The sequence below is a fragment of the Notechis scutatus genome, chromosome 2 (assembly GCF_049901735.1).
Source record: "Notechis scutatus isolate UNSWTSFEM ecotype Mainland chromosome 2, rNotScu1.2, whole genome shotgun sequence".
Taxonomy (NCBI): Eukaryota; Metazoa; Chordata; class Lepidosauria; order Squamata; family Elapidae; genus Notechis; species Notechis scutatus.
In genome coordinates, this window is record NC_142010.1 from 262,439,063 (window position 1) to 262,445,230 (window position 6,168).

Below are 6,168 nucleotides of genomic sequence, written 5' to 3' on the forward strand. Positions count from 1 at the left end.
TCAAAAGGATTTATTGGGAGTTAACATGTCCAGCACTGCCTGGGTGTAGCTGACTCTGCCACGCATCATTCATTGTCACCCTTGACCCTGGTTTCCCACCCCACCCTCTGGGTGTATCGTAATTCATATTCTCCATTGGGACACATCCATAGGCAAGAGTCATCAATCATGTTCTCCAGTCAGATATTTGCGCAGCAGAAACTTCAGGCACCTCGTTACTATCTTTAGAAAGCATTTATGGAATGCACTTTTGATTTCCAAGCTGCCACACTGCTCTAAAAAGACCATAAAAACAGGAAAGGGCAGGGGCAGGTGGGTGGGTGGGCAGGGCCAGCCAGAGGTGGCATTTGCTGGTTCTCCCAACTAGTCAAAATTTCCTCTACCGGTATGCCAGAACCAGTCTGACCCAGCTGAATACCACCTCTGGCTATGTCCTGGATAGAAGGGAATGAACTGCCAGTAATGTTTTCTGACATCCTGACTATGACAAATTTAAGGGCTCCCCATGGTGTGAGCTGCAGCATTCCTTGTGTCACTCCATGGAAAGGAAAGTTGGACCTCAAAGAAGCAGGATAGGAAGAGCATTGACACCTTGATCGTTGATGTTGGAGAACCCTGTGGACAACCAAGAAAACATACAAACCAAGGTATGAAACATATAGATGGGTCATTAAACAAATCAAACCAGATGTTTCACTCAAGGCACAAAGGGCCAGAGTCAAATTATCCTACTTTGGATACGTGATGCAAAGACCCAGCTCTCTGAAGAAGGCTGTAATGCTGGGATAAGCGGAAGGAAAGACAAGAAGCAGATGGTCACAGCAAGGTACATGCAGGGGTGTGGGCTACTGGGGGTTCGCAGGGGTTCGGGAGAGCCCCTTGCTAAGATTCTGTGCAGTTCAGAGAACCCCCCCAAATCCCACTCCTGGCTGGCCCCACCCACCCCTCCCCTCCCCTCCCAGGAGTCCCCACATAGCCTGTTTCGGATGCAGGCAAGTTCAGGATGCAAACGGAGGCTCGGGGAGTGTGAGAAATGGGCCTCCCAGAAGTTTGGTAAGGCCGGAAATAGGCCCGTTTCCGACTTCCAGAGAGCCTCCAAAGCCCAGGAAGGGCAACCCCCCACCCAGTTGCAGTGCAGGAGGCCAACTAGGCCACACCCAACTAGTGCAGGAGGCCAACTAGGCCACACCCACCATGGCCACGCCCATCCAACAACCAGGCGGAGAACCCGTTGCTAAAATTTTTGAAGCCCACCCCTTGGTAGATGGACTTGGTGGTGGTGGAGGAATGGTGATAGTTGTACTTTTGGAAGTTTGAAAGAATTGTTTAAGGATACACCTCATGGAGACCATCTACAGTACTTATACGGCGGCTAGGTCTTTCTGCCGTTGTCATTTTTTTTTTCTTTTAAAAAGTTCCATCTTTTCTTCTTCTCTTAAACCTCTAGTGTTGCCAGCTGTGAGCCGAGAATACTCCAGAAGTGACAAACTAGCCTAAAATAATGTATGAGAATGGGGAATGTGCTCCCATTATGCACAGATCTCTTTCTCATGTTAAAATACGACCTGTACCCCTGCTTCAAGTTGTCATGGGCCAGAGACATAAATAAGCTTGTAATATCTAGTTTGGTGCTATAAATCTCTTTTTTTCTCTCCCTACTTATCTCCAGAAATATACATAAGTCCATTGTGCCCTGCAATTCTTTATGTGTCTCTGAAGCCCTATAGCATTCCTACCGCCCTGTTCACCTTAATGCTAGCTTTCCTGACCAAATGCACAAAGAACATTTATGGAACGGTGGGGTACCACAATCTTAGGCCCAGTACTCTTCAATATCTTCATTAACAACATAGATGAGGGAATAGAAAGGGAACTTACCAAATTTGCAGATGATACTAAGCTGGCAGGAATAGCTAACACCCAAGAAGATAGGCTCAAGATCCAGATGGATCTTGACAGACTAGAACACTGGGCCGTATCTAACAAAATGAAATTCAGTGTAGAGAAAAGTAAAGTCCTACATTTAGAAAAGGACACATATAGACTGGGTGAAACCAGGCTCAATAGCAGGAACTGTGAGAGGGATCTTGGAGTCTTAGTAGACAACAAGCTGACTATGAGCCAGCAGTGTGCAGCAGCAGCCAAAAAAGCTAATGCAATCCTAAATTGTATTAAGAGAGGGATACAATCAAGATCAAGGGAGGTACTAATACTACTCTATAAGGCTTTAGTAAGACCACACCTAGAGTCCTGCATCCAGGTTTGGTCACTCACACTATAAAAAGATGTTGAGACTCTAGAAAAAGTACAGAGAAGAGCAACCAGGATGATTAGGGGACTGGAGACTAAGGCATACAATGGCCTGGCAAACATTCTTGCAAAGGTATAATTATTAGCTCAGACCTTACCCATCTTGGAAAGCTGCTCAGTAAATATTTCCACACACAGTGTTGACAAGGAAGGGCTGGGCACAGAGTGTCTAGGTTACACAGACAAATCTTCATGAGGCTGGAATGAATGAACAAAAGGATTGTTTCCTGCAAAAGACCCCTCCCCTTTTGCTCTTCTTTTAGTCCTGATGGGAGGGGCCATTCATCGTCCACCTGTGGCCTGACTCCCACGTCAACCCTGAGTTCTTAATTGTTTCTTCTTTTTGGCAGCTCTGCGCATGCGCAGGCTGGGAATCATTCCCAGAAGCTCCCCTGTCTCACTGCTGTCTGAGCCCATCTCTGCCTCTGACACAGAGCCCTCATCCAAGCCTTCCCCAACCTCCTCGCTGTCTGACTCTGCTGCCAGCTCCTTTAGCCACCAGAGGGCCACAACACAACTTTCCTCTGCTATAATTCAGTTGTCATCATATCACCTTGCTCTCTGTCTTAATTTCTCACCCAAGGAAGTACGAAACTAATTCATTAGGAGAGCGTTAGTGGAAGGGGAAAAATGTGATGAGTTTTCTTAACACAGTGTACGATGGGGAGAGATTGCGATCGACGATAACATGGAGATATTTGAATAGCTGGCCATTAACTGGAGGTTTTCCCCCACCACTCTGCTGGTAATTATATCTTCTCGGTTCCCCCAATGGGATAATACAACGTTCCCAAGGCAGGAGATTTAGGAGGGGAAAAAACACACACACAACAACAACAACAGCATCAGGGTGATTTGAGGATGACACAAAGTGTGGCGTTGACTTGGCCAATTCTGCAACCTGCAAAATGCACACCTCTGCAATATGGTAAATGGCTCTTTAGTTTTGGGGAACTGGATAGAGGGCAAATAAATGTTTCTCACGAATGGAGTTGGCAGAGGAATATCATTCTTTTGGCATAATTATCCCCCATGTTAAGTGGGCCCGGAGTTTCGCTGAGTACATTTTTGTGAGCTATTATGTAAATGACTTTCAAAACTCACCATGGGGTAACAATGAAGGCTGTAGAAAAGATCTCGCAGAGAGATAAAGCTCTTCCCCGTCTCCTCCTCCTCCTCCTCCTCTCTCTCTTCCCACGTGGCCTTTAAAAGAGAGAAGAAAGAGAAGGAAAATAATTGCTTTAGATTTCTACTAATTAATCCATCATTTTGCTGACGAGTTTCAGCTTGGCAATCAAGCGAGGAAACACAAACAAAGAAGGATGGGGTAAGCCAGAAAGTGGGGCACCCCTAAAACAATTCTTCTTGTTTCCACTAAGTTTTCCAGGCCTGTTCCACCTCCCCCACTAACCTTTTTAAAGCTAAGCATTAAAATCTCACCCACGTAATCAACACCTTATCATTCTTTGGGCATTTTCATTGCGGTTCTATTTTCTTGTTTAAGAGAAGCTCGCTGTGCAGCCCATCACTATTTTAGATTCATTACTTCTTTTTTAAAACTCAATTTGCATTTATTCACCCTCCTCTTCCCCCTGAAAAAAATAACACTGTGTGCAGCTAGATGGCATTTTGGCATATCTGGAGGCCTCGAAGTCCAAGGGGAATATATTAAGATCAAAAAATTCCACTAATAAACAAAGATAGTGAGACTCTGGAAAGCGTGCAGAGAAGAGCAACAAAGATGATTGGAGGGCTGGAGGCTAAAACATATGAAGAATGGTTGCAGGAATTGGCTACAGGTAGGGGTGACATGATAGCAGACTTCAAATATTTGAAGGGCTGCCACAAAAAAGAGGGGATCAACCTACTCTCCAAAGCAGCAGAAGGCAGGACAAGCAATAATAGATGGAAACTAATCAAGGAGAGATCCAATCTAGAACTAAGGAGAAATTTCCTGACAGTAAGAACAATCAACCAGTGGAACAACTTGCCTCCAGAAGTTGTGGCTGCTCCAATATTGGAGGCTTTTAAGAATGGACTGGACAACTTTTTGCTTAAAATGATATGTGATCTGGTGCTTGAACGAGGGTTGGACTAGAAGATCTCCCGGGTCCCTTCCAATTCTGTATAAGAGTTGAGTTCTGGAAAGTTTAATTTTACAAAGTCCCAGATATGCCACTGAAAATGATACACAAAAATGAAGTGCAGAAGAATAAACATACAAAATGTGCATACTAGGAGAAACACACACAAAAAATGTAGATAAATGGTTATGACAGCTTTTAAAAAAAAATCTCACAAAAAATAGAATGAAATTGACACTCTTTTATATCAAATTAGCCTTACAGAACATTGAAAGCAGACCCAAAGTGCAACCTAAGAGTTTTCAACCCATTCATAAGCAGAATTATTCCAGTGTATTTGTTAAAATTTGGAGGGGGATTTCCAAAATAAACTTTCAAGGGAATTCTCCAAATGCATAAGAAGCCTTTGTGGGAAAACACACCATAAATTGACCAATTCATACACTTGCCAAGAAAACTGCATGAATGTGTCCCTCAATCCAGCTTGATTCAAATGGGCTTTCCTTCTTCTTCTTCTTTTCTTCTTCTTCTTCTTCTTCTTCTTCTTCTTCCTCCTTCCTCTTCTTCCTCCTCCTCTTCTCCTCCTCCTCCTCCTCCTCCTCCTCCTCCTCTTCTCTCTTCTCTCCTCCTCTTCTTCTTCTTCTTCTTTCTTCTTCCTCCTCCTCTTCCTCCTCCTCCTCCCCTCCTCCTCGTCTTCCCTCCTTCTTCTTCCCTCCTTCATCTTCCTCATCTTCTCCTCATCTTCTTCTTCTTCTCTTCTTCTTCTTCTTCTTCTTCTTCTTCTTCTCTTCTTCTTCTTTCTTCTTCTTCTTTCTTTCTTTCTTCTTCTTCTTTCTTCTTCTTTCTTCTTCTTCTTCTTCTTCTTCTTCTTCTTCTTTCTTCTTCTTCTCCTCCTCCTCCTCCTCCTCCTCCTCCTCTTCTTCTTCTCCTCCTCCTCCTCCCTTCCTCCTCCTCCTCCCTCCTCCTCCTCCTCCTCCTCCTCCTCCTCCTCCTCCTCCTCCTCCTCCTCCTCCTCCTCCTCTTCTTCTTCTTCTTCTTCTTCTTCTTCTTCTTCTTCTTCTTCTTCTTCTTCTTCTTCTTCTTCTTCTTCTTCTTCTTCTTCTTCTTCTTCTTCTTCTTCTTCTTCTCTTCTCCTCCTCCTCCTCCTCCTCCTCCTCCTCCTCCTCCCTCCTCCTCCTCCTCCTCCTCCTCCTCCTCCTCCTCCCTCCTCCTCCTTCTCCCTCCTTCTTCTCCTTCATCAAAATTTGATAACCCAAGGCCTGGGAAAACAACCAGGCTTTGATAAAAAAGATGGAATATGATCAAAGTGATATGTAATCTTATAATTTCATGTTCTTTGGTTTTTGTCTTTTGATCTTCTAATCTAAACCAAGCATTCTTACTGTTTCTCGACATGCACAGATATGTACGTTGGTTGAGATACTTTTACATCTGGTTTGGTGGCAGAGTGGCTAGAATGCAGTATTGCAGGCTCATTCTGCCGATGGCCAAGCAATTCGATTCTGACTGGTTGAAGATTGACTCAGACTTCTATCCTTTTGAGGTCAGTAAAATGAGGACCCAGGTTGTTGGGGGCAATATGCTGACTCTGTAAACTATTTAGAGAGGCCTGAAAAAGCACTATGAAGTGGTTTATAAGTCTCAACTAACTATTAGACACAAGGACAGTTTTTCCATCCATGCTATCACTCTGCTGAACATCTAATTCCCACAGCTCTGTCTTATGCCTAAGGATATCTAAATGTGTAGTAGGACTGTATTATCATTATCCTTC

At 44.2% G+C, this 6,168-nt stretch overlaps 1 long non-coding RNA gene across 1 annotated transcript; it reads right to left on the reverse strand.

The window, feature by feature from the left end:
• Positions 1-318: 318 nt before the first annotated feature.
• LOC148132620 (uncharacterized) lies at positions 319-3,504 on the reverse strand. The gene is made up of 3 exons (XR_015747374.1): positions 3,415-3,504; positions 2,409-2,508; positions 319-615 (listed from the first exon to the last, which is right to left on the reverse strand). It is a non-coding gene; the product is annotated as an uncharacterized LOC148132620 (long non-coding RNA).
• Positions 3,505-6,168: the final 2,664 nt, after the last annotated feature.